Genomic DNA, 27,918 nt, shown 5'->3' with positions numbered 1-27,918 from the left:
TTGCCTGGACTCGTATCTTTTCCCCAAAATTGCTAGGCAGCCACTTTCATGCCAAGAAAGGAAAGAAAGGGGTTTTTGGTGGCTGAAATGCAAATCCCTTCCAAATAATCTGTGGGGGATTCAGCTCTCTCCAATGTCCACCCACCCAGTGGAGAGAAGAGGGCTTACTGAGTGAAGAAGAGGCGGGGATGCCGTGCAAATATCCGGTGGCAAGTTCCTGGAAGGTGGGCAGTGCATCTCCTTCGCTGCCTGCCTGCCTGTGGTGCTGCTCAGGATGCAGGAGTCCCCAGATGACATTGGCTAATGGGGAACAAGGAGGGAACACACAACAGCTCCTGGACACGCTTCTTTGCAAGGGCAGGGCAGGTAAATACCGTCCTGGTCATTTTGTGTGTTAGCCTTGAGGACTGCCTCACTTGGTGTCTTTCTCCCAAAAGAATTCTTTCACCTTCCCCACCCTAAGGAGCACAGTCTGATTAGCACCATGGTCTTTGGGGTCAACAGAGACCTCAGAGCTGCCCCCCACCCCCACCCCAGGCTTACACCCGTTCCACAACACACCTGGGCAGGAAACATTTTGGTGCAGCCAGCCCAGCCCTCCCCTACTGTCACCTTGCACAAGCCCCCTTCTGTCTCTTCTCCATCTACAAAAACAGGGATAGTGATCATCTCATGCCACCGAGATGATCTCTTTGATCTATTTGATGCATCTCTAGCTTCACAGGGTCACCGTGTATGCGCTTTGAGACAACGGGAGGGAAACCAAACACCTGGAAAAAAAGCAAACAATCCCCACTCCCCGCGAAACCCCAGTTTGCCAAGGTGTCCGTGCACATCAGGATTGCAGTGCTATGCTGCTGCGGCTGGGCTCCGTTTTGCTCACTCTCTTCAGTACTTTTCCTCTTCTCAGACCCTCAGGCCTGCGAAGAAGCAGTCTTGGCTCCCCCTGCTGGCCAGAAGCTCCCCGCACCAACTGGGATCTCCCCTCAAACATGGTAATTAGTCAGTAGTTCAGCTCATTGACTAACGGTGGGAAAAGGGACTGTCCTTGTTTCCTTGGAGATCTAGCTGCTCACGCATTTATTGCGTGGACTGCTCTCTATAAGCTGGACAATCCCTGGCTTATTGTCAGCTCAGTACTTGCTGCACTGGATGTAGACAACGGGCGTCCTCACTGCACTCCAGGCCAGTATTGCTCAAAGTATGATGTCCTGACCTGCAGCGTTGGCATTAGTGAGAGCTTGATAGGATCAGGGAGCCCACCACATGGGCCCAGGATCTCTGAGCAGCCGTGTTTTCCACTCCACACTGCACCTCATCCCGCTCATGCATGGCGGGTAGGGGAAGGCAAGTCATAACCCATTTCTCTGGACACCCAGCCACCTAGGACTGTGGGAAGGGGACCTGGACAGACCCTGAGGAAGGGCAATGCAGACTCTCAGCCCTGCGTGGATTCACACAGCAGGTTTGGCTGGTCATGAAAGGACCCTGTGGAATGACCTGTCTCATAAACTCTTCCAAATTAGGAGGTGCCATGGGCACCCAAGGGCAGCTCTGGGTCTTTGTTTTCCATTTAGCCTGTGGGAGAAATACAAGTGGTCGTGGCTCCCTCTAGTGGAGTTGTCAGAAATGGAAAGTGGCTCTAACTGAACTGGCTTGGGAAGGCACCTGCTGGAGATTCAGAGCTGATGAGTGTGGCCCAGATTCTCACGTACATCATCTCAAGTAGTACATAAAGTTTTGGAAGGAAGCTTTTTGTTTTGTTTGTTTTTGTCACCTCCATCATGGGAGGCTGTGATTTCAGGGACCAGCACTCTTGATCTCTGGCTTATAAGGTTCAGGGTCAGCAACATGTCAGAAGCTAGAAAGCCAGGAACTCTGACGTCTTATGCGGAAAGCCCCTTCCAGCCACTGCCACACCATGGACAAACCTCTTTCACTTCTCTGGGGCTTGTTGGAGGTGGAGTGCAGGTCAACCTGCTGATCTCCTGTCTCCAAAATGCTCTAAAACACTTTGGCTGAAATGAGCTCACTGTCTATTGCTCATCCAGGAGGAAGACACAGCATTCCTCAAACCTCCTATGTTTGGAGGGAGCCTGAAGGTCACCAAGGACTTTCATGAACATCACTGCACTTTGCTCTCTCAACCATCACGTTATGCACCTTATCCTGACCTCTCTGAATCGTCCACAGCCAACAGGCTGGCTTTGTGTTCGGAGACTGGGCTCAGAGATGAAGGATCCTCCCATGTGGCCCACAGAGCCAGATTCCTGGCCAAGAGTTAATCAGGGCTGCTGGCTTGAGTTTGGAGCTCAGTGAAAATGAGACTGAGAAATTCCACTCTTCCTTAGCAGGAGAGAAATGTCTGTGTGGCCCATCCCATGGTAGGTATGGGAATAATAATGATGGTTAACACTTAGACATGCTTCCTGCAGGCCTGGCACAGTTCTAATACTAACTCATTTTATCCTCACAACAACTCTCTGCCACAGGTAATCCATAAACCTGCCATTCTTGCACAGATACCAGAATAATTTTGCTGAGAGCCAAAGTTACCTGGCTTTTATAACTGACTGCCACTGAGTATAGATGCCTTGTAAGAATTGTGTTCTTTCAATTGCTCCCTAAGCAAGGGGAGAGGGCTTTCATTTTCCATTATGTACCTGAAAATTAGTTTGCCCTCGGTTATCCACATTGTAATATTGTGATTTACAAAAAGAAATATATATTTGGTCTTCATCCTGTTTCTGGTGCAGAACTCCAAAAACACTTGGAATTTCCTAAGTGATAGGAGCTATCAAGGTGTCTTTTGTTATGTTAATGAGGCAACTTCTGGACTGTACCTAAGGATGGGGGCTAGTGGCCAGAAGAAATCACCGTGTGATCAGAAGGTTGGAACTTTCAGCCCTTCCTCTCTGACCTCTGGGAAGGAGAGAGCGGCTGGAAGTTGAATCAAGTGTCAACAGCCAATGATTTGATCAACCATGCTTATGGAATAAGGCCTCCATAAAGAGAACAGTGAACTTCTGGAGAAGTGAACACATGGAGATTGGGCATTTGGTGAACTCGGGGCAAGCATAGAAGCCCTGTGCCCCTTACCCTATACTTTGCCCTATGCATCTCTTCCTCTGGCTGTTCCTGAATTACAGGCTTTTATAATAAACCAATAATCTAGTAAATAAAACATTTTTCTGACTTCTGTGAGATGCTCTAGCAAACTACGGGAATGCAAGGAGGGTGTTGTAAGAACTGGTCAGTCAGAAGCGCAGGTGCAATGTGGGACTTAGCCCTCAGCCTGAGGGATCTGAGGCTTCCTTCAGGTAGACAGTGTCAGAATGAGTTGAATTGAAGGGACCCTGCTGGTGTCAAACAATTGTTTGGTGATGTTGGAAAATCCCCACACATTGTAATTGGAATCAGAATCATGAACACGATGGAGTTAAAGATCTTGGAATTACTACATGGCAAGAGATACTAGAGATCATTTGGTTCAATTCTCCATTTTTCAGATGAAATGGAGGGCTCAGGGATAAAAAGGTGAAAGGTCTTGATGTGCATCACATAGTGAGTTTAGGGCTGGCCCCAGGTTCCCAGAGTCTCAGCCCAAAACTCTTCCCACTCTACCATGTTGTGGCCATCACACACTTAAGCAGATGAACAGAGACCCCCAACACCATTCCTTCTGTGGCCCACTCAGCTCCCTTGTCTTCAGCCAACCCATCTGAGCTCAAGAAGAAAAAATTCGTCTGACAGTAGCCTCAGGCACCCAAAAGTGCCTGATACCTTACCTAAAACAAAGGTAATAGTCACCCTAGAATGGTGCATTCCACAGGTAGTCAGATGGTAGGGAGCAGGGACAGTGTGAGGGCAGTCTGTGAGACTAGGCCTCCTGCTTATAACATGAGGGGTGGCCATCCTCCTTTATCCATCTACTCTAGACAAGGCCTCAATGGTCCCTCTTCAGGAGCCATGATCAAGGTCTTCTCAGCTCCCACTGATTTTTCTTCTTTTCTCAGACTGATTTGGGGTTCTACTGGTCCTTTCCATGCACCCCACTTTTTCCTTCCCCATTGTGTCTGCTCCAAGGTATTTTTGCCTCCTGCTTCTTATTTAGGTATGGTTTCCACCGGGATGTGACAACACCTTGCCTGTCATTTCCCAGCTGGGGCCAGTGCCAGTCACGTCCCCAACTTCCCAGGAATGGTCTGAGTTGAAAAAGAACCTTCCAGACAATCTGTCTTTGTGGCCATAGACTTGGGTGGCAGTCTCCTGGTCCCATGGCACTCTACTTATGGGTGTTCTGTCACTTGGCTGCTCTTGTTTGAGTGGAGAGAATGAGAAATGGGCAGAGGGCAGTGAATAAAATCAGGGAGTGGGTATGTGGAGCAGGGAGACTGAGACACTGAGAATGCATCACAGAAGCTCAGATGTAGCCCATCCCAGATATGGAGTCAGGAAGAGAACAGGGCAGGAATGACAACAGCGGTGGCTCTCCCACTGGCTTCCTAGAGAGGAGCTGAAGTTGGGGTGGATCTGAGTACACAGCCTGCTTGCCTGGATGAGTGTCATCCCATTGGCCAGCTTCTGGGAGGGGGCCCCAGGGCCTCCAGCAGCAGCCAGAAAGGGTTGTCCAGCCTCCACGTCTTCCTTTTTCTCCACACACACCCTGAAATCCCCAACCCTAGAGTCATCCTTGCTTCTTTCTCTCACACCCCCTCATCCAATTCCTTCCATCATCACCCCCACTGCTGACAGTGGCCCAACCTGACATCAGCTCTCCCCCAGACTATTCGAACAACCTCCTAACTGGTAAACTCTATTAAAATCCTATTGCTTCTCTGCTCAGAACCCTGGGGAAAAGACTTCCCTCCAACTCAAAGTACAAGCAAAGTTTTTTCAGGAGCCTGTGATACCTTGCCTGGTTGGCCACCCAGCTCTTTCAGGCTTTATGTCCTGCTCCTCTCCTGCTTGCCCGCTGCCCTCCAGCCACAGTTGAGGACACACTGGCCTTCTTGCTGTTCCTAGAGCATGCCAGGGATGCTCACATCTTAGGGTCTTTGTACTGGCTCTCCCCTCTACCTAGAATGTTTCCTCCAGCTGCCTTCATGGTTCACCCCTTGACTTCTTTTGCTCTTGACTTAAACATTACCTTCTAGGTCAAGCTTTCCCTGTCTCCCCTATTTTAAGCTAATCTCCACCCCCGCACCCCACTGTATTCCATAGCTCCTTTCTTGATTATCTTCTATTACATTCACACTCACCTAGTAAACAATATATTTGAGTAATTTATTGTATCCATTGCCTGTGTCCCCACACCAGAACCTAAACTTCATGAGGACATAGATTCTTGTTTTTATTCATTGACCTGGCACAGAGATACTCAAGGAACACTTGTTGAATGAAAGATCAAACAAATGGTGGACACAGCTTGGGAGAAAGACCTTCACAAGAAATGTTAGGGTTATAGAGCTTCTCTAGTAAGAAGAGAAGCCTAGGAGGGTAAAGGATGTATACATGTGTGTGTGTGTGTGTGTGTGCATGTGTGTGTTGCAGGGAGGTTTGACAATATTTTCATTTGTAATAAACAATATGTGGTTCTTGATGATTTGTGTATAAGTGTTTTAACTTTATGTATTAACTAGCGTCAACACCTAATTCACTCATTCACCAGACATTTTATGAGTGATAATTCTGTGTCAGGTGCCCTGTTAGACATTACATGGGCACATGGCTAAAAATATGGTCCCTGTTGTAGAAATTTCCACAGTTATGGTAACAAATCCCCGCATTCAGAACATATCTGGGAGGGCCCAGGCATTATAGCAAACTGTAATTCCAGCCACACTTAATTAGGAAAGTAAATTCAGAGGGAAAAATCAGTGTCATGTGATTTGTTCCCCAAGAGAAAAGCATACTTGGAAGAGTGACAGCCAGGTGGTATCTCCCCCTCTAGAGCACCTAGAAGGAAGCTGGAGAGAGAGGTATGTAGTCTTTCCTGCTCCTAGGGGATCCCATGCACAGCATCATCTGGGTCCTAGGAAAGTCATGAGAAATATAACACTGACCTTGACATTTGCCCATTGGCATGTATATATAAAAGTCAAACAACTCCTAGCCCATGGGTTGCCTTCTTGGAGAATGTCCCCAGTCCATGGTAGGGTTGATGCAGAGGGTATTCAAGCACCTTTTCTGATCACCTGTGTGTGGCACCTGGAAAGCTGCCCAGCTATTCTGGCATCCTGGTTACCTGTTTGCTTTCGTCATGACTACCTGACTTGTCTCCTTAACTTAGCTATTGATTTTTTCACACAGCAAAACACATAGCCCCTGAGACTTTGTCATATATTTATTTGTTAGTCTTCATGGTCACCCTTTCCCTGGGTGGGTCTGTAGCACAGCCATGCACTTTCTGGGATCCCTTGACCCTGACCTCCCCATACGTGGTCTTTTTTGACCCTCCCACCACCTTTTACCTTCCCCCCACAGCCTCACCCCAACATCCTGGGCCCCATCTTTAATGCTGGCAGGTCTGGTCTCAGCTTTTTCTAATCTGGTCACTGCTTGTGGGAGGCCACTGGAGAGATGTCAGGCTGCATGATCCAAGGAGGGATCTCGTCTTCCTGAGAAGTTGGGTGTCCAGGCCCTCTCTGTCCAGCCGCTACCAGAAATGTATGTGTAGGTCTCCTTGTTTGGACAACTGTGCCAGCCTTTTCCCTGCCAGGGAGAACCAGAACAAAAGGAAGTGCAGTTAGGGATATGAGGGTGATCTGCATGAGGAATGGCACCAGGAAACCTGGGAACAAGCTCCAGAATTTCCTTGGCTCCTCTGACATGTGCATCATGGTCCCTCAGCTGGCCTCTCTTTCTGGGTTCTCTGGTTCACTCAAACCATACCTCCCACCCCACGAAGGTTCCTGCAAACCATCAGCCACTGCTGAGCACACTCGACCTGAATCTACTCCTGCAAAAGTTGTCTTTAGATGCTCAGTCACTAATTCTCTACCTTTAATGGCTCAAAAGTCCTCCAGGAAATCAAGTCCAAGCAATGTGCTCACCCCCTAAGGCCCTGTAAAGTGAAGCCTCATACAATCTACTCAGCTGGGCTCCCTTCTCTCTAATGCCCTGCACCATCCATCTAGGTCCCAGGGGCTCATTTCGGACCCTCAGCATACATAACCAGACACATCATTCCCTCTGTGAAAGAGGTCTGTCCCTGGCCTGGCTACTCCCTTGCGCCACCCATGGGGTTCTCTTGTTCCCCACCCGCCCCCCCGACATTCCTCAGCCCTACCTTCCCTGTAGGCCTAGCCCAGACCCACTCACTACCTTCATGAGCCTCTCTAGCCATCCCAAGACAATTGATCTCTCTCTTCCCTGATTTTCTGCTGCCTTTATGGGCTGTCCTACACTGTATCACATGTAATGTTTTCTATTGGAAAGTATGTGATAGCTGGGGCACATAGTCCTATGTTCAAGGTCAGCCTCTACCATGCCCTAGGCAAAGAAAACTAGACCCCGTGCTTACCCTCCTGATGCCGTGTGTATGTGTCTATGACCACAAGACACTTCAAGAGCAGGCCAGATTTGGCTAAACACAAATAACCAACAATTCATTGCAACTTCTGTCTCTGGGAGGATGGCCATGAAGAGGTGTGTTCCAAGCCTCTTAGGGCTACCACAGGGACCAGATGTTAGTGAAACCACTTTGGAAAAGGTAAGCCTTAACTAAAATGCTAGTAAATATTATTGGGCCTGTGTAGTAGCCTCCTCCTACTTAATATTTGTAATTTTAATTATTTGGGAACAAACCCAGAGGTTCATAACATGGAGTTACTGTAATTTTAGTAAAGCACAAATGTGACCCAAAAGCATACTGCAAGCCTGGTGTTCTGGGCACAGCAACTCACCTCATGGCTAAGTGTCACCAACCACTGGCGTTGGCCTCACAAGACCTGCACCCACATGCTTTCCAGTGGGGGCGTCTATATGATAACCTCTGACAAGGGGTTGAAAACCTTTGTTCTTTGTGATGTTCCAGTGGTCATCAAGTGAAAGATAACACTTTAGCAAATGGTAAAAATATGGGTTTTTGAGAGAGAGAGAGAGAGAGACAAAGTACTAACAGGGGAGGGGCAGAGAGGGAGAGAGGCACAGAATGTGAAGTAAGATCCAGGATCTGAGCTGTCAGCACAGAGGCCGACATGGGGCTCAAACCCACAAACCGTGATATCATGACCTAAGCTGAAGTTGAACACTTAACCCACTGAACCCACCCAGGCACCCAGAAAACTTTTTTAAGTTTATTTATTTTTAAGTAATCTCCTACACTCAATGTGGGGCTTAAACTCATGACTCCGAGATCAAGAGTCACATGTTCCACCAGCTGAGCCAGCCAAGTGCCCCAAGAACAGAAAATTTTTGCTCTTCTCACACATTCATGATTGGGAAGAAGCCTATACAAGCACTTCTGCATTCAAATTTGGTGTTGTATCAACTTCCAAATGCCAAGGACATGTGTTAGGCTCACCTCTCCTGATATGAATGTAAATTATACACTGTGGCCTTTATTCCAAGGCTGCCCTTCACCTACAGCTCTTCACTTGTTCTCGGGGAATTCACAATTTTCACATTAGCCCAAAGAATGCATATTGAGAAATCATCTGACCTAGAGTTAAAAATGGCAGATCAAAAACATGGGATTTTTTGTTGTTGTTCGAAACCTACTAAAATAATTGTGAGGGAAATTTTTACTTTTTTTAAATTTTTATTATCTTTTTAATGTTTATTTTTACTTATTTTGAGAGAGACAGAGAGCAGAGGAGGGTCAGAGAGAGAAGGAGAATACCCCAAGCAGGCTCCATGGTGTCAGTGTAGAGCCTGACGCAGGGCTTGAGCTCAAGAGAACCATGAGATCATGACCTGAGCTGAAATCAAGTCAGATGCTTAACCAGCTGAGCCACCCAGGTGCTCATGTTATGATAGGAAAAGATTGAATTCAGTAGGCGGAGAGGGAAAGATTAGGACCTGAGGTCCCTGGCTGGGAAAAAACACATAGTGTCTGACCCACAGCAAACCCCCTCAGGTTCCTCTTAAAAATGTAACAGACATCACCCGCTCCCCCTCAGGTTTCCCTCAGGAATTTGACAAAAGACCTAACTAAAAATAAGTAGTAGACCACAAAACATATGACCCATAAGGAATGATATGGCCATAGACCACCCCTCATACGATGGACTTGAGCCAATCAGAAAATGGACAACCCAACACCTAGAGCTATCCAGCCAATAAGGGTAGGACCTGAGAAGGAACAAGGCGGGAGGGATGGGAGGGCTGACCAGAACCTTATAAAAGGAGGACTCTTGTTTATAGCTGTGGGCATTCACTTTCAAATATCCCCTCCTGCGAAGAATGCTTTCATACTATTCTTGCTTTCTGACCTTAGACTCTAATAAAATTTGCCTGCTGCTCATTTTGTGTCCACCTCTTCATTCTTGGAAGTAAGATAATGAATCCTGGGTATCGAGGTAAAAAAAAAAAAAATCCTGCAACACTGTGAGGGGAATTTTTAAACAGGGCAGTAAAGTTACAAGGACAAATAAGTCAGGATAGGGGATCAAATATATATATGTAAGAGCTAATCTGTAGATGACAGGAAGCCAATGGAGGAATAGCACTGGGCTTAGGAGAGGGGCAAATTTGAAACCTGAGTGCCTGCAGATGAGGGTCAGTGAGATGCGCAGGTTTGCTCCCAGAGAACCCATGGAGGCTCGGGACCTGGTGGCACCCTACACCTCAGAAACAGGGTCAAGGGGGAGAGCTAAACATTGGCTGCAGTTAAACATACCATTCCAGGTCTCTTCCCCAGTCCCACAGAGCCATTTACCCACCTGCTACCCCATCAAAGAGAAGTTTGAGGAGAAACTAAACCTGAAAGGCCTGGGTTCAAGGTCATTTGTACCAAGTAAGGCAGAAAGCACATACTGAAAGTAGGGGGGTTACATGTGACATGAGTGTCTACATGGGAAGTGTGAACAGTTTGCCACCTCCTCTGCTTTGCTGCCAGATATTCAGGCCAACAACTGGAGAATTTCTTCCTATTTCTGTGTATAGACATGGATACCAAGAAATCCTCAAAAAGATGGCGTGGTCCCAGCTACATCATTACCCTGCCATGAACTCACCACTTAACAAGCCCCACAGACGCTGAGCCTCCGAAGCCCCTTCACACCTCATTTTTAAAAATACACAGATATCATTAAATCACAAACATCAGAGGAAAGTCTTGAACAGGCCAAAACAGACAAATTCAGAGGAAACAGAACATGCCAGAAAAAAAAAAACTTCAAAAATATTGGAAATCCTCAGATAAATACTTCATCCATGAAGCAAGAATAGTTGGCTATAAAGAAGAAAGCATCCAACAAGAAAATAATTCCAGGAACTGTGAAGTATAATAGCTGTTTAAAAAAATTAACTTAATTTAAAGACCTAACTGGCTTTGTTAACTGATTCATGAATCAGGCATCATCTCATCTAACAAGTAAAGGGAAGCTCTGAGTAGTATAAAATGGAAGGCTTTTTTAAAGTTTATTTATTTATTTTGAGAGACAGGGACAGAGAGAGAGAGAGAATGGGGAGGGGCAAAGAGAGAGGGAGAGGCTCTGCACTGTGGGCACGGAGCCCCACACAGGGCTCAAACTCACAAACCATGACATCAGGATCTGAACTCAAGAGTTGCAGGCTTAAGGACTGAGCCACCCAGGTGCCCCCAAAATGGCAGATTTTTATAGGAAAGGGTGGGCAAGAAAGTTATTAAGAAAGAAAGAAAGAAAGAAAGAAAGGGAAGAGAAAAGAAAAGAAAAGAAAGAAAAGAAAAGAAAAAAAGAAAGGAAAGGAAAGGAAAGGAAAGGAAAGAAAAAGATTGTTTTCAAAAGAAAAGGATTGTTTCAGGCAATGTCCCTTTCCCCTAGGGGTCCTTATCATGAAGATTACCTTATCTTCCTTTGAAGATAGGAGAGCCCAGCTGACAGATTGATTGCCTGGTTGGTGCGGACCAGAAAATTCCAGATTAATTGGCTTAAAATTCCACTCTTGGAGAGGTTGTCCCAAGGGCAAGTGACTCCATCTCTAGTCTGATTTTCTTTTTAATATAGCCAAAATAAAACTGAAATAGGTCTAGAAGATAAATTAAAGGAAATCTCCCAAAAAGTATAAAGAAAAGAGTAAAGTAAATGTGATACTGTCATTCATAAGAAATACAAATTTTGGTCTTTGTTGATGGTTCCTGGATCACAGCTGGCAAATCCCATGTAATTTCCTAAATGATTAGAATAATAGGGACATCTATTGTTACAATATTTGGTTTTGCCCTCAGTTTCTGAAATAGCTTCAGAACCACAAAGGTCAAATGGGTATTCTTTAGAAGCCCCTTTGAACCACACTTGAGTTTACATGACTGCAGCAACTTTTGAAGAGTCCCTAAGGATGGGGGCTGGTTGGAATTAGAGGGTTAGAACTTTCCATCCCACCTCCCCCTCCCTCTATACCACCCACAGACCTCCTGGGAGAAGGGAGGGCTGGAGGTTAAATGGATCACCAATGGCCAATGTTATACTCCATCACTGCTTATGTACTGAAGCCCCCAGAAAACCCCAAAAGGACACAGTTCAGAGAACCTCCAGCTTGGTGATCACGTAGAGGTGTTAGAAGAAAGGCGCCTGTAGAGAGGACATGGAGGTCCTTTCCCCAATCTTGCCCTATGTATCTCTTCCATCTGACTGTCCTGAGTTATATCCTTTTACAATAAGTTGATAATCTAGTAAGTAAATGGTTTTCCTGAGTTCTGTGAGCTGCTCTAACAAATTAATTGAGCCAGAAAGGGGGATACTCTCTAATTTATAGCCAGTCTTTAGAAGCACAAGTATCACCCTGGACTTTCTACTGATGTCTAAAATGGGGAAGAGGGCAGTCCTGTGGGACTGAACTTTAACCTGTGGAATCTGATACTGTCTCCAAGTAGAGAGTGTCAGAATTGAGTTGAATTACAGGACATCCAGATGGTGACCATAGAATCTGAGAACTGCTTGGATTGGGAAACCCTACACACACATTTTGTGGCCAGTAGTGTTGTGAGTGTAGTATAAAATTAAAGGAAACACATAGGAGTGGTTGTCCTTAGAGTAAAGAAATTTAAGAACCAGTCAGGAGATCCAAAGTCAGTTAATAGGAGTTCTGGAAAAAGAGAACAGACAAAACCAGAATGGAAGAAAATCATCAAAGACATAGTTTGAAAATGTTCAAAATTGAAAAACAGGCATTTCCAGGCCAAGAAAGTCCACTGAAAATCCATGAAAATGGATAAAAATATACCTACATCAAGGCACGGCACATGAAATTTAGGAACTGGGACAGCATCAGATTCTACCAAATCTAGAAGCTAGAAGACAATGGAGATGATTTGCAGCCTAAAATATTATACCTATGCAATCAGGAGACTACCATAGCAGAGGCATGAAGTGAATCCCTGGGTGAAAATGAGGGGGTGTCATGGGACAGAAGGCATGCAACAGACCTACACCAGACAGGAGCAGGAGGGTGGAAAGGCCCCAGGCAGTCCAGACAAAGGTGAAAGCCTGGTGTCTCTGCAGATAAATAGGAGGATATCTACATAGCTGGTGGGAAGTTTGCTGAGCCCCACCATCCTTAAAAAATAAATGTTTATTTATTTTTGAGACAGAGAGAGACAGAGCACAAATGGGGGAGGGGCAGAGAGAGGAGGAGACAGAATCTGAAGCAGGCTCCAGGCTCCGAGGTGTCAGCACAGAGCCCAACGTGGGACTCGAACTCCTGGACCGTGAGATCATGACCTGAGCCGACTGAGCCACCCAGGTGCCCCTACCCACTCTCCTTTTAGACATCAGATTGTGACAGGTGTATAGAAAATTAAGCAACAAAAAAGATATTTAGTAGCTCCGTAGGAAAACAAAAAGCACAAGAATGGAGATGTAGTTACATTGTAGCACACTACTTGGCTCAAGGAGAAATAATATTACAGTCATAATAAAGTAAAGGAGCATATTGAGCAAATAACATTATGCCACTTATCCCACAGAGGGTTGAGAAGTTGTGTGTCTACCTTGTGCAGAGTAATGGAGATCGTGTAAGAAAGAAAAATCCTTATCATCCGTAAAAGCAAGTCAAATTTTCCAAGACTTAAAAAATAAGGGGAGAGTGGCCTGAATGGCTCAGCCAGCTGAGCCTCCTACTCTTGATTTTGGCTCAGGTCATGATCCCAGGGTCATGGGATCAAGCCCCATGTCAGGCTCTGCACTGGGTGTGAAGCCTGCCCAAGATTTTCTCTCTCTCTCTCTCTGCCCCTCTCCTTGTGTGCTCTCTCTCTCTCTCTCTCTCAATCTCTCTCTCTCAAATTAAAAAAAAAAATGGTTGTGGAGGGGAATGTAAGTGCATTATTGAGAAATACAGTCTAGAAATGCAAATCTAAAATAAAGACCTAAAGAGTTGAAATAGATTTGCTTCTGTGAAATACAGGATAGGGATGCGGAGGAGTGGGGGCAAAGACTGCTATTTTGGTTATAAGCCTTTTGAAAAAACTTATCTTTTTAAACCTAGACTCATATTTTAACTTAAAGAAAAATAAATAATACATGAAAATTTCCTTAACCTGAAAGACATGAGTCTTCGGATTGAAAAGACCAAGTTCTAAGGTTGTTATATGTAGCAACAAACAAACAAAAACAACAAAAAAGGACACTCAGTTAAATTTGAATTTCAGATAAACTGCGAGTAATCTTTTACAGAAAGTATGTGCCCAAATATTTCAAAAAGTACTTACTTTATCTGAAATTCAAATGTAATGGGGGTCTTCTATTTTACTAAGTAGCCTGAGGCCCGATACATGCATACCAAGGTACACAGCATATTACTAAAAAACACTGGGGATAAAGAGAACATGTTAACAACTTCCAGAGGGAAAAAATGTCACATGCAAATAAATCAGAAAAGCATTGACTTCTCACAGCAAGATTGGAAATTTGTAAACAGTGGAGCCACGCCTTCAAAATTCCAAAGAAAAACAATGTCCATCCTGGAATTTTATATCCATACAATCATTAACCAAGTCTGAGAACTGAATGAAGGCATTTTCAGGCATGCAAATTTTCACATACCCCTGATTTGTTCACTAATGTATCCATGTCTAGAACAGTGATGGACACATAGCAAGAGCTTTACAAATATTTGTTACATGAAAAAAAGAATTCAAGATATAGCCATGTAAGTATTTATTGAGAAAAATAAATGTAAACATGTGAAACAAACTTTTAAAATTCTTGAATGTGGTTGCCTCTCAGGACTCGGATTCATGGTAAAGAGAGAGGCAGGGCTTGCTGGTTTTCCTCAGAAGCCTTATAGCATCATCTGGCTTTTTAAAGCATGTACATGTATTACTTTAATAAAAACTAAAAGGGTTTTTAAGTATGTTCACTGCTTTTACGTCCTACACACATTCCCAAATCATATTTCATATTGATACCAAAAGGAAGCGACTATGGGATTCCCTACCCTTTTGTATTATTAATCTTAGAAGCCATCCTCTTCCTCTCATCCACTTCTTTCTCTCTAACCAATATCTCTAATCCATCCACATGTCCCAAAGCTCTTACCTCCCTCATGGATCTCCAATGCATTCACCTTCCACCTCCATCTCTAATTACCCTAGTGCCATCTTCCACCTGGACATTGCAGAAGTTTAGCAATGGGCCCCTACATCCATCCAGCCCATCCAGCCTATTACACTGTGGCCAGGCTGATTTTTTCAAGTACAAATCTGATCACATCACTCCATCACCACCTGCTTTAAACATTCCACAGTGTCCCATTGCTCCTTGGCTAAAGATAAAGCTCTTAACCTCCACCTTACTTGCTTACCCTTTCCCTTGCCACCTCGGTCTCTCATGCTGATCATCCTTTTTCCACAGGACCTTTGCACATGCTGTTAACACTGCCCAGTATGCTGTTTCTAGAACTTTTGCCTATTTAATCTTCTGCTCATCATTCAAATATCAGCGACAATGTCATTAAGTCAAATCCCCTTATTTTAAGCTCTTATTGCACAGCTACCTGGATAGCTGTACTTGGTAACATTTGTTACAGTTGGAGTTTTATATTTAGGCATACTGGATTAGTATCTTCATCCACTGCACCATCAACACACACACACACACACACACACACACACGCACACAGGCACACGCACACTCACAGGCTCTCCACTAAAGGTGGAAATCCTCTGTTTCACTTATCATTATACATTGCTTAGTACACAGTAGAAACTTAATACCAATGTATTGACTCTGTTGAAACACCATCTTTTACTACTGCAACAATCAGTATGTATCACTTGGGTTTGAATAACATTTATTCATCAGTCTCATCTCTGTCCTAAAATTCTAGAACTTGGAGACTGCATGCTATTTATTTATTTATTTGTTTGTTTGTTAGTTTTTGGAAGGCCTGCTACTCACTCCTCTCTATTTTTCCAATTTCCATCTTCACACATAATTTTTCAAAATGTGTATGTACATAACATATGCAAAGATTATGTTTTATGGGGTTTCTATCCTGGAGAGCTTACATATCAGAAAAGCCTTTACACCTTGCCTTTTAGAGATTATCATCCAGGATACATTTCTAGCACTTCACATATGATCTTTAAATGTGTTATCTTCCCTCACAATTCAATACAGATTCAAAAGGCTGAATTCTAGTAAACATCTGATTAAAGCTAAAGATTCAGCACTTTAGGTAACCCTGATGATTTTTATCTTGTCTCAGCTCAATGAAGTTTAACACCTATACTTTGTGCTGTAGCCAAATCATTACACATTCTTTACTGTGCAAGAAAGATGGGGACATTGGCTAGCTGATGGAGTCATCATGAGAATGACCATTTGTCAGCTGTGCACAAACTTCTAAATCTAGCATAAGACAGGGCATGGGGGGGTGTCTAAACTTAAACAATGTTGAACACCACTTGTTTATAGTTTCTGTGCAAATAGAGACTATCTGATAATCCAATACTAATTTAACACTTTGCTGAGTAAAACAAGTTTAAATTAACCCTCTCTCAGGGCACCTGGGTGGCTCAGTCAGTTAAGGGTCTGACTTCTGCTCATGTCATGATCTCGTACTTTGTGGGTTCAAGCCCCATGTCGGGCTCTGTGCTGACAGCTCAGAATCTGGAGCCTACTTCAGATTCTGTGTCTCTCTCTGTTTCTCTGCTCCTTCCCCACTCATGTTCTGTCTCTCAAAAATAAATAAACGTTAAAAAAATTAATAAAAAATAATCTTTTTTTCTTTTGTCTCATTTAGAATGGTATGAGAAACCAAATATTCTTTAAAGTTCCTTGTAGAGAATAGGACTATCAGACTGCCTTCCTTTAAAATAACTTCCCTTCAGACACAAGCTAATATAGTCATGGAGAGTCCTAAATTTCTTATGCCTGAAATTTAATATAATTGAACAATACTAAACTCAAGAATTCCCCATGCAGAGGTGCCTGGGTGGCTCAGTTGTTTAAGCATCCGACTCCAGTTCAGGTCATGATCTCACAGTTTGTGGGTTTGAGCCCCATGTTGGGCTCTGTGCTGATAGTGAGGAGTCTGCTTCAAATTCTGTGTCTCCCTCTCTCTCTCTCTTTGCCCCTCCCCAACTTGTGTGCACACAGTTGCGTACGCACCTTCTCTCTCCTTCTCTCTCTCAAAAATAAATAAACATTAAAAAAAAAAAGAATTCCCCATGCAGGTGTTTTTTTTAAAAAATCCCCTCCTTTGCCCCCAAAATCAGTCTCTGGAAATGGTAGCTACTAAGGGTCACTCTCCAAATGGACTGACTTCCCCAAAGCTTGGCCATGTCACATCAGCAGGGGAAGGCTGGGACCAGAATCTGGACAATCTTGCTGCTTGCTGGGCCCAGTGTGAACCACTGACTATCTCAACCTCTTCTCTACATTTGTTGTTTACGGAGTTAGACTCAACAGCTCTTCCCCAAGCACTCCGTCATTTCTTTGAGTGATGTGGAATTTGGCATTTCTTGAAACCTTGAGCTTGCTAAAATTTTTTTGCTCCTCTGGGGTGTATCACCAAAGCCCTGTATATTCCCAGAAAGGTAGAGAAGAGGCATGCAACAAGTTTAGGGCTGTATTTTATGCTTCAGACAACCACAGTGAAACTGTCGAGACACTCGTGGTTTTAGTGTTCACCAGTACCTTTAAGAGAACGTGTGTACCTTACAATTGCCAACAAAATGCTGATTCAACAAGATACCATTTAATACCCATCAAATCGACAGCCCAGCTAGAACATTCACAGTTGGTTGAGTGCCGTAAACACTCTCATACAGATCTAATGATTTCTTCTATCTGTTTTCTCTCTTAATTTCTATAACCACCCCTTATCATTTTTCAAGATGGAAATAATTTTTTCTTATCCTAAAAAAATATGCTCTCTTTCACCTTGCTCCAGCAAGAAGGGCCCACAGAAAACTATAAAGAGATGCTTAAAATCACACATAGCCCTTCTACATAGAAAAAAAAAAAAAACATTGTTCTTGGAGTGTGACAGTCTTAGCCCAGTTACTTATTCGGTGGCCTCATCTAATACATAAAAACAATAACTCAAGGTGCCTCACACTGTGAGGATTAAAGATAATATTCGTATAAGGCACAGTCACTCGTAGCTGGTAGCTATGACCGTTGCTTTATTAATATACTTCCAGTATATAAAGAGATAGATAGACGATAGATAGTTAGCTGATAGCTGATAGATAGATAGATAGATAGAGATATGGTGATATGGTGCCTATTTTATGTTTCCACAAAACGGCTTTTGTGTGCCCCCAAAAAACATTATGTAGAAGATACACTGCTTTGATAAATAAATATTCAATTTATTAAGGCTACAAATATTTCAATAGAGTTCTTCCTTAATCCTTTGAGTTCATATGACAAATTTTGCTCTTTGGTTCATAAGCAGAGGTTGCTTATTTTGTTTGTCAAAAGTGAATTGCTCGAGAGTCTTTGAAAGCAGTAATAAGAGGAGGACACCTTGAAGGATATGTGTTATGGACTGAATATCTGTGTCCTCCCAGCACCCATATGCTAAAGCCCTAATGCCTGGTGTAGCTAGCTGTATGTGGAGACGGAGCCTCCCAAGGAAGTAATTAATGTAAACTTAAATGAGGTCATAGGGGTGGGACCCAGGTCCTGTAGGATTGGTGTCCTAGAAAGAGGAATAGACTCTGACTCCCCCGCCCCCCTCTCTCTTTCTCTGTGAACAGAGGGTCGGTCATATGAGAGCACAGTGTGAAGGCAGTAGTTTGCAAACCAGGAGAGAGATCTCACCATAAAACAAACTTGCTGGCACTTGATCATGGACTTCTACTCTCCAGAAGCGTAAGAAAATGAATTTCTGTTGTTTAAGCCACCCAGCATGTGATATGTCATTACAGCAGCCCTAGAAGCTAACTCAATATGGGAAGCAGAGATTCCTGCGTTACATGGGCGGGGGGGGGGGGGGGGGGGAGGGGGTCAGAGGTCAACAATAAGAAAAGAGCAAGGATTCACATCCTACTAGATGGTTGTTTCCTGGGAGGTGGCCAGACCTTGAAGGGAATGACTGCTAAGCACACCAAGGTGTCCAGACCTGTGGCACAGGGTTCCCTGCCTGCTCATGGAGATGCAGAGCCCCTGCTGGATTTGTGAACAGAGATTTATACCCAGTTTTAGAGTTGTCAGATTGAGCAAGTAAAAATATACGATCAAAAGTTAAATTTGAATTTCAGATGATTTTTCAATATTTGGGACATTCTTCTTTTCTTTTTCCTCTTTGATTTTTCTTCTTTTTAAGCTAAAAAAGAAATAAGCCAACCAAAACCAAAACCAAAAACAAACAAAAAACGACCAGCTTACCCATTTGGGACATTCTTATATAAAAAACTATCCACTGTTTCTCTAGAATTCAAATTAATTGAATACCCTGTGTTTTATCTGGCAACCCTACCCAGCACAGGCATGACCTTCTGGCTGGCATTTTAATAATTCATATGGAGACGCCTGGGTGACTTGGTTAAGCTTCCGACTTTGGCTCAGTTCATGATCTCACAGTTTGTGGGTTCGAGCCCCACATCGGGCTCTATATTGACATCTCAGAGCCTGCTTGGGATTCTTTGTCTCCCTCTCTCTCTGCCTCTCCCCTGCTTGTGCTCTGTATCAAAATTATTACAAAAATAAACATTAAAAAAATTCAGGGCCACCTGGATGACCTAGTTGGTTAAGCGTCCAACACTTAGTTTCAGCTCAGGTCATGATCTCACAGTTCATGAGTTCAACCCCACGTTGGGCTCTGCACTGACAGTGCGGAGCCTGCTTAGGATTTTCTCTCTCTCTCTGCCCCTCCCCTACTCATCCTGTCTCTGTATTTCTCAAATCATTAGATAAATATACATGTACAAGTAAGGATATTTCACCAGTGTATTGCTTATAATCATAAAAAATGGAATTAATGTAACAGCGGTTGAATAGTCCTGGTACTTTTGTTCAAATATATGCAGCTTTAAAGTTGTCATTTTTAAAATTTATATTTATTAGTATGAAAAGATGTCCACAATGTATTGTTAAATTTAAAAGGGTAATAGGGGCTCCTGGGTGGCTCAGTCTGTTAAGCATCCAACTTCGGCTCAGGTCATGATCTCGTGGTCCATGAGTCTGACCCCCGCCTTGGGCTCTGTGTTGACAGCCTGGAGGCTGCTTCAGATTCTGTGTCTCCCTCTCTCTCTCTGCCCCCCCTGCTGGCTCTCTCTCTTTCTCTCTCTCTCTCTCAAAAATAAATAAACATTAAAAAAATTAAAAGGGAATAAAGTAATTTTAAGTTTGATTTTATTTTTTACTAATTTTAACAAGACACCATCCCTCACACACATACGTAAAAACATCTGGAATAATTATACCAAAATATTGACAGGAGTTATCTCTGGATTGTGGGATTACTGGTGATTTTTACTTTGCTCTACATCCCTTTATGCATGTATTATCTTAATAATCAGAATAAAACAATAATTCTATTACAATTTTGAAAAAAGTATTTGTAACCTTTCACACCCAGCACAGCCCAACACAGGGCCTGAACTCACGACCCTAAGATCAAGACCCTGAGCTGAGATGGAGAGTCAGATGCTTAACCAACTGAATTACTCAGGTACCCCATGTACTCGTAACTTTTTAAAGAGAAGTATGCAGGGGTGCCTCGGTGGCTCAGTTGGTTAAGCATCTGACTTCGGAACAGTGTCAGGATCTCACGGTTCCTGAGTTTGAGCCTCATGTCAGGCTCTGTGCTGACAGCTCAGAGCCTGGAGCTGCTTCAGATTCTGTGTCTCCCTCTCTCTATGCCCCTCCCCCCTCATTCTCTCTCTCTCTCTCTCTCTCTAAACTAAATAAACATTAAAATTTTTTTAAAAGGGAAAAATAAGTAAAAGAGAAGTATGCAAAAGCATTGATAACTCCATAATCTGACAATTTGAAGCAAGGAATTTATGTGTGGATTCAGGAATTCCTTACCTAAAGTCATGGACACATTCCTTATCATATTTCAGTGTCAATTTACCTCAATTATGACATCTTTATCGTGCAATAGAGCCACAGAAACACTTGGATGTGGTAGACATTTGCTATTTTGGTTCCTTTTGTTTGGGGTTGGGGGAGTGATTTTTTTTCACTACCCAGCATCCATTTTATCCCTTCTTCTTGTTACAGAGTACCACTTTTCCTTCAGACAAACAATCTCCAGACCTCATGCTCAGTCCACATGCTTTGGGTAACTCCAACCTTGACTCCAAGGGTGTGCATGTGACCCAAATAAGTCCAATCAGAGCATGCCAGTCCCCTGACCTAATAATTCACCCCGATAAGATAAGGAGGTAGAATTCCGACCAGTGAAAATCAGATCATGGATTTTGTCAGGCTGAAATAAATACTCTTTCTACTAGACTGAAACGCAGGAGGATATGTGCCTGGAGTTATTAGCCACCTTACTGCCATCTGAAACCAAACATGGACAGCAAAATTACAGTGAGACAGATGAAAAAAATTTACCTCCTGGATCATACGGAAACTAAAACTCAATATTATTATTTTTAAAACAAAATTCTTCAGAAGAATTTTATCATTTTCAAGTAACATAGTATGGACCCTAGAATTATTGTGAATTTTCCCAGCAAAGGCGCTGGCTAATTCGACTGATATGAGAATGAAAGTAATTGAATGTACTGGCACTAGTTATAAACACTGCTTACAGGTCTGAGTAGAATTTCATTGGTATAAATACCCTAAGGAGAAGAGTTGCCAGGCATCCTGTATATACAGGATATGTCCCGTATTTAATGATTTTTGTCCTGCTTCCTCTATTGGCTTTTCTCCCCCTAAATGCCCTATGTTCAGCATTTTTCAATAAATTAAGCTGTTGGGGGTTTTATCAAATTTATCTAGGCATGGGCATTTTTATTTGCTAAATTTGGTGGCCCTACTGAGAGTCGTTTAACTCCCACACCCTTCCATGTTTCACGTTGCTTTACAGTAGTTTTGCCAACTGAAACCCAATTCTAGCTGACGTTATAGGAGTTAATAAAATTTTCTTTTTCGATTAAGAAGATTTGAGCCAGATTTCCAGTCTCTTATAACCAAAAGAATGCTAACTGAACCCAATTAATTGTAGAACCACCAACACCTAAGCTCTATGGCCTAGTTATAGTAATAGCTACATTTTACATTCATCACTAAGTGTGTTCAGGACATTTTAATTTTTTTTATGTTTGTTTGTTTATTTATTTATTTATTTATTTATTTTGAGAGAGAGAGAGGCAGAGAAAGAGGGAGACACAAATCCAGAGCAGGCTCCAGGCTCTGAGCTGTTAACACAGAGCCCGACGCGGGGCTCAAATTCACAAACAGTAAGATCATGACCTGAGCCGAAGTTGTATGCTTAACCCACTGAGCCACCCCAGCACCCCAGGACATTTTCAATATGGTATCTCGGGGTGCCTGAGTGGCTCAGTCGGTTGGGCATCCGACTTTGGCTCAGGTCATGATCTCACAGCTCATGAGTTGAAGCCCTGCATCTGGCTCTGTGCTGACAGCTCAGAGCCTGGAGCCTGCTTCAGATTCTGTGTCTCCCTCTCTCTGCCCTCCCCGCTCAAGCATAAATAAATATTTAAAAATTTTTAAAAATAAAATAAAATAAATATGGTATCTCATGAATAAACCCACCCATCCTTTGAGATAGACATTATTTTCTCTATTTCAGAGATGAAGAAACTCAGCTTCCATGAGGTTAAATAATTCACCCCAAATTGCACAGTGAGGCTCATGGAACCAGTATACCAAGACACCAAGCCCATGTTCTGCCACTGCACCATACTACCTTCCAATCTAGACTTAGAATTCTCAATTCTGATTTCACACCACAGAGAGAATTCTTCCAGTGGGCTTAGGTTCACTACTGGTTGAAGTAAATAACCACTGGAAAGCTTAACTTCTCACTCTGATTTGAAGCCAAGCATATAAAAAGTGCCGGAACAGAGCCTCAGTTTATAGCGCATGCAGAAAGCCCTCACTACAGTCTTCTCTAATTTCCAAGCAAGGCTTATGATCTGAAAGCAAGTTTTTGGCTCACTTGAGTACTGTCAAGTTAATCAAGGTCAGTTCCATTGTTGAAATTAACCAAACAACTGCAAATTTTCCACTGTTTATGGACACTGCCTAAAACCATGTAGGCTGGACATGCTCTACGTATAAAGGCAGACCTGAGACAGAGGAATCACTAGATATCTAACAAATCACTTCAGTTTTCTACAAATACATAAAAATAAATAAAATGACTCCTGCATATTTACCTGTGACATGACATTTTATGTGCAATTCATCCTGTTTTTGTTACTTTCATAGTAGCTCTGTGAAATATACCTCTCAAGAAACTGAGGTACAGCAGAGAGGTGATGTCCTCTGTGCAAAGTCAGGCAGCAGGTCAACAGCAAACAGATAAGACCCCAAACAAACACATGAACAAAAATAGCAAGTATCTACTATATCCAGGTGTTTCTGTGGCTCTTTTTGCAAAAGAAAGATGCCAGAGCTTAGATAAATTGACACTAAAATATGATGAGGAACATGTCCATGGCTTCAAGTAAGGAATTCCTGAAGCCACACACGGAGTCCTTGATTCAGACTTTAAGATTATAGAATTATCAATTGTTTTGACAAATAGGTTGATCTAGAAACAAACCAAAACTCTTTTCCTGGTGGCCTCTGCCCCTCCAGGCTTCCATAGGAGCCCCTGCTCCCACTTTTGCTGCCCAGGAAAGCAGTAGCATTGTGCCATTCATGCAGGGAGGCTGCCAATGAATAATGTAGGTGCCCTCCTTGGAAGGCAGACAGTGAGGGCAGCATCCTGGACCTCTGATGGCTTTTCAACTGCAGCCCAAATGAATGTGATAATGATGGTCCAAGTGACTCTGAAAAGTGAGGAACGCCTGTTTGTCAAACATCTCCCCTTGACTATTTCCTGGCAACCCTAAATATTTTACGATGGAAGCTCCAGGAACAAAAGAGATGCTGTTCCTTACCACCACCTCCCAGCAGGCTGAGGGGGAGCTTCTCAGGCTCCTGGAGAGGGTCAAGGGGAGACCAGCATGGCCTGAAGAGATGGAATTTGTGACATTGTCCCCTGAGGTCAGAGAGATGATGACAACCATGCCCATTCCACTTCTGCTCCTTGCTTTCCCAATGTGTGTGTGCATTTTCCACTAGTGAGAAACCCTCAGAGGACAATTTTCTGGAGCCTGGTGCAGCAAAACGCCAAATACAAAGGCTCTTTTCAAATCCACCTCTGAATTGCAGAGCCCAGACTCAGCCCGTCCATCCACGAGCTCCTGGCACATGCTCAGTATGTGACTATAATCACTTCTACCCAGATTCCTATAGGAGCCTTCCACTGTAGCACATTGAAGGCTGTGCCTTGAAAGAGGTTTGCCCCCTCACACTCACCCCACCCACAGACAGAGGATTTAAAAACAGCAATGAAACTGGCCAAAAAGTCCTACTGCTTTTTATTTTGTATCTGTCAAGCTGTCCCGCCTAGAGTGGACCTGGGTCACCACCCCTAGTCTCTTTCCCACTACTGCCCCACTTCAGCCAAAGAGATCCCTCCAAAATGGGACCTGAGCCTGTCGTACCTCTGTTTTAAAACTCTTACGTTCTCCCCTTCATTGCCTTTGGAATGAATCCAATTTCTAGCAGTGTCATGGCTCTTCACAGTCAGTCTGAGTCTGACCTATTTTCAAGCTTTGCCTGTGCACTCTTATGCCATGTGTCCCAAGCTTACAGTTCCTTGAACACATCATCCCTTTCTCAGGGTCTGTGCCTCTGTTCACATCATTCCTTCTATTGAGAATGTTCTCTTTGATCCTGAAAACTCCGGCTCCTCTTACAAGGCTGGTTGACATGTCCACTTCCTGGACACCTTTCCCAGGAAGAATTCGTTACCCTTCCTCCCTTATCCAGAGCACCTGCTACATGAATCTACTGTAGCAATTTTGTAGTTTTCCCCACAAGGCCTCCAATGAAGGCTAAATTCCTAATCCTAATGGTAGAGCCCAACCATTTGTTGCTGTAGAGCCCAACACAGTTGCTGTGCCTTAAATTAGTCTTCATAACCATCCCACCTTACAGTTCCTGACTCCTTGGGTCAGAGCTCATGTGACCTTCCTGAAACCAGCCGGGAAAGTGGGCTACAGCCACCTTGGAGTCGTGCTACCTCCCACCATCCTGCAAGCCACTCCCAAGACAGCTGGCCACGGATTCTGGTTCCAAGGTAGGTGGGAATAAAGACCCCCTCCCAACATCATTTGTCTGCAATCTCAGCTGGGTTTCAATTTGGCAGTTTAGTTGCAGGTAACTGGGTGCTACCTTGGATAATAATAAAATTGTACCTTTATTCCTGCATTTGTCTTTGCACTTCAGTCCCCCAGTCGGAACACAGTAGTGATCAGTGAAGGACAGCAGGGCAAGATCTGGGCCCTCACGTAAGCCTGAAGGCCTACCCCCTATTGTCTGCCACTCACCAACACTGTATTATAGTACGTTGCTTACTTGTGTCTGCTATCTCTTATAATCAGCTCCCTAAGAACATTAATGTTCTGCTCACCTTTGATTCTCTAGGGCCTGACATGAGCAATCTTAATATAAAGGTCTATTAGAAAATAACGAACAAGGTGGGGAGGGGCAGGGGGCGCCTGGGTGGCTCAGTCGGTTAAGCGTCTAACTTCAGCTCAGGTCATGATCTCGTAGTTTGTGGGTCTGAGCCCTGCATTGGGCTCTGTGCTGACAGCTCAGAGCCTGGAGCCTGCTTAGGATTCTGTGTCTCCCTCTCTCTCTCTCTCTCTCTCTGCCCCTCCCCCACTCACACTCTGTCTCTGTCTCTCAAAAATAAATAAACACTGGAAAAAAATTAAAAAAAAAAAGAAAAGAATGAATGGGTACACAATACTGTGTAAGGTGATTCCTCCACCCCCTACTGATTCTTGGCCCAGCTGCCACCCCCCACCCCTACTTCTTTTCTATCAACTCCAGTTTTGTTCAGGTTTCTGGAAACCAACCACCTCAAAGAAGTTGAGGCCCTCCCCAGCACTATGTTGAACAGTAATTCTACCCACTTCTGATGAAATTGGATATAATGGGCTTGTGTCCTAAGTGTGGCCTAAGAGAGGTTGGTGGGAGACACCTGGGGAAGGTTTCCTCATTCTTAGAAAGGTTTGTCTTTTCCTTCCCTTGGATGTTGCGGTGTGAGGGCACAGTGCTGTCATTTGTGAAAATGAGAGGGAAGCCAAGCAAGTCTCAGAGAAAAGAATCCCCTGAGCCCCAACACAGCTATGGCAGGCTGACTTCAAAAACGGTTCAAACTCTCCATGTTTCCCTTTACAATATGACTTCAAAGTTCTTCCACCAAAAGGCAGAATCTTTTGGTAATTGCCCATTACTTGAGTTGTACTGGCCTAGTGAATCAGTTTAGCCAGTATCAGGCAGCAGAAGTGACTGTACTCATTTTCACTCTTTGCCTCAAGTGGCATTGACATTTCTTGTGGGGAATAAGTCTAAGAATTCCCTGAGCTTGCATCAATGGGTTAACAAGGCTTAGGGTGGGAAGCAGCCACAGGGCAAAAACACCCCCAGCATAGAACAAAGGGTAGAGCAGAAAGCCACTTCCACAGGACAAAAGCATCTGAGAACAGGTAGAAGCGGAAAGCCCCCACAGCAGGGAGAAAATGTCCAGAGCTAATTAGCGAGAAAAATGGTTTATTAACCCTGAAGTAGTGTGCTCTATCTATCTTATCCCCTAGAAAAGTTAAGATAAACAGACACGATGCCTAATGCCTGCAGTAAACAGCCATCTGCTTGGCACTGGGGCTTTGATTTGTATTGACCCTAACCCTTAACACCACACACTTTCAAAACCCCCTTTCTCTCACACACATGAGTTAATGATCACTGTTTTATTGTCTCTTCTGCATATCCATCATGAATGTAAGCCTTCTGATCCTAAAAACTACAGAGCAAGGACCCTTACTCAGGGCTCTTTTCTCCTCCAGACATTAGCTTCTCTCATATTCAATTCTGCAGCTGCTGTCCTGCTGGACAAGACAGAACTCTAGACTCAAAATCTGCAACAACATCTGCTTGCTTTGGGGCCCCTGAATCCACTATAAGAAAGAGCCCAGGCCACCTTCCAGAGGGATGAGGAAGCCACTAGCAGAAGCTAAAGGTCCCTGGCCAATAGCCAGCCGACCCCCAGAGGCAGTACCACCTGATCAACCCAGAGCTGGCCACTGAGGCATAAGGAAGCATCTGTCAGGCAAGACCAGAAGAGCTGCCAGGCTGAGCCCAGCCTAAACTGCTGACCTGCTGAACTGGGAGCTAAGAAACAACAATTGTTGTTGTTTCAAACCCCTAAGTTTTGAAGTGGTTATTACATAGAAATAATGAACTGACTTACCAATCCTGGAGCTGTCCCTCCTCAAGACTCCAAGTTATAAAAAATAGTAAATGATCTTTTGGTATCGTGGTGTATTTTTTTTTTTTTTTTTATCCTATGGTTAGGGGCTCCTGGGTGGCTAAACCGGTTAAACATCCAAATGTTCATGTCGGCTCGGGTCACAATCTCATGGTTTGTGAGTTCAAGCCCTGTGGTGGGCTCTGTGCTGACAGTGCAGTGCCTACTTGAGATTATCTCTCTCCTTCTCTTTTTGCCCCTCCCTTGTTTTCATGCTTTCTCTCTCTCTCAAAATAAATAAATAAACTTAAAAAAATCCTATGGTTAGGTGCAGCCAATAGCTTCCTGATAGCTTCCTCCTTCTCAGGAGTGAAAAGATGAGAGAGGGCTTCTGCCTTTGGTCTAACTGGACTTAAGATGTGTATCTTTTAACTAGGCTGTCAACACTTTGAGGTAAAGAACTGGTGCTGTGTGTATCTGTAGAAAAGATTAGAGTCTGGGGGAACCTGGGTGGCTCAGTCACTTAAGCGTCCAACTCTGGATTTTGGCACAGGTCATGATCTCACGGTTCGTGAGTTCAAGCCGACATTTGGGTCCTGTGCTGATAGTGCACAGAGCCTGCTTGGGATTCACTCTCTCTCTCCCTCTCAAAATAAACAAACAAACTTAAAAAGAAAGGATTAGAGTCTGAAAACATACATATCAACACAAGGTAACCTTCACACAGTGCAAAATGAGAGGGCTAGTCCATCTGAAGGCTTCATGAAGGAAGCTGGATCTGAGCTGGATGGTCTCTGAAGGAGGTTT

At 43.8% G+C, this 27,918-nt stretch overlaps 1 protein-coding gene across 2 annotated transcripts in view; it reads right to left on the bottom strand.

Moving 5' to 3' along the window:
* Nucleotides 1-6,331: 6,331 nt before the first annotated feature.
* KCNA6 (potassium voltage-gated channel subfamily A member 6) overlaps nucleotides 6,332-27,918 on the bottom strand; it is a 45,633-nt gene continuing 24,046 nt past the window's right edge. For both annotated transcript variants that reach the window (XM_043564743.1, XM_043564744.1), the window contains exon 2: nucleotides 6,332-6,714. The gene's annotated coding sequence lies outside the window, so the exon portion shown is untranslated. The remainder of the gene's footprint in view (nucleotides 6,715-27,918) is intronic.

The sequence above is a fragment of the Prionailurus bengalensis genome, chromosome B4 (assembly GCF_016509475.1).
Source record: "Prionailurus bengalensis isolate Pbe53 chromosome B4, Fcat_Pben_1.1_paternal_pri, whole genome shotgun sequence".
Lineage (NCBI taxonomy): Eukaryota > Metazoa > Chordata > Mammalia > Carnivora > Felidae > Prionailurus > Prionailurus bengalensis.
Note: the sequence above shows the minus strand (reverse complement) of the source record. Positions and strands in the feature narration are given on the sequence as shown.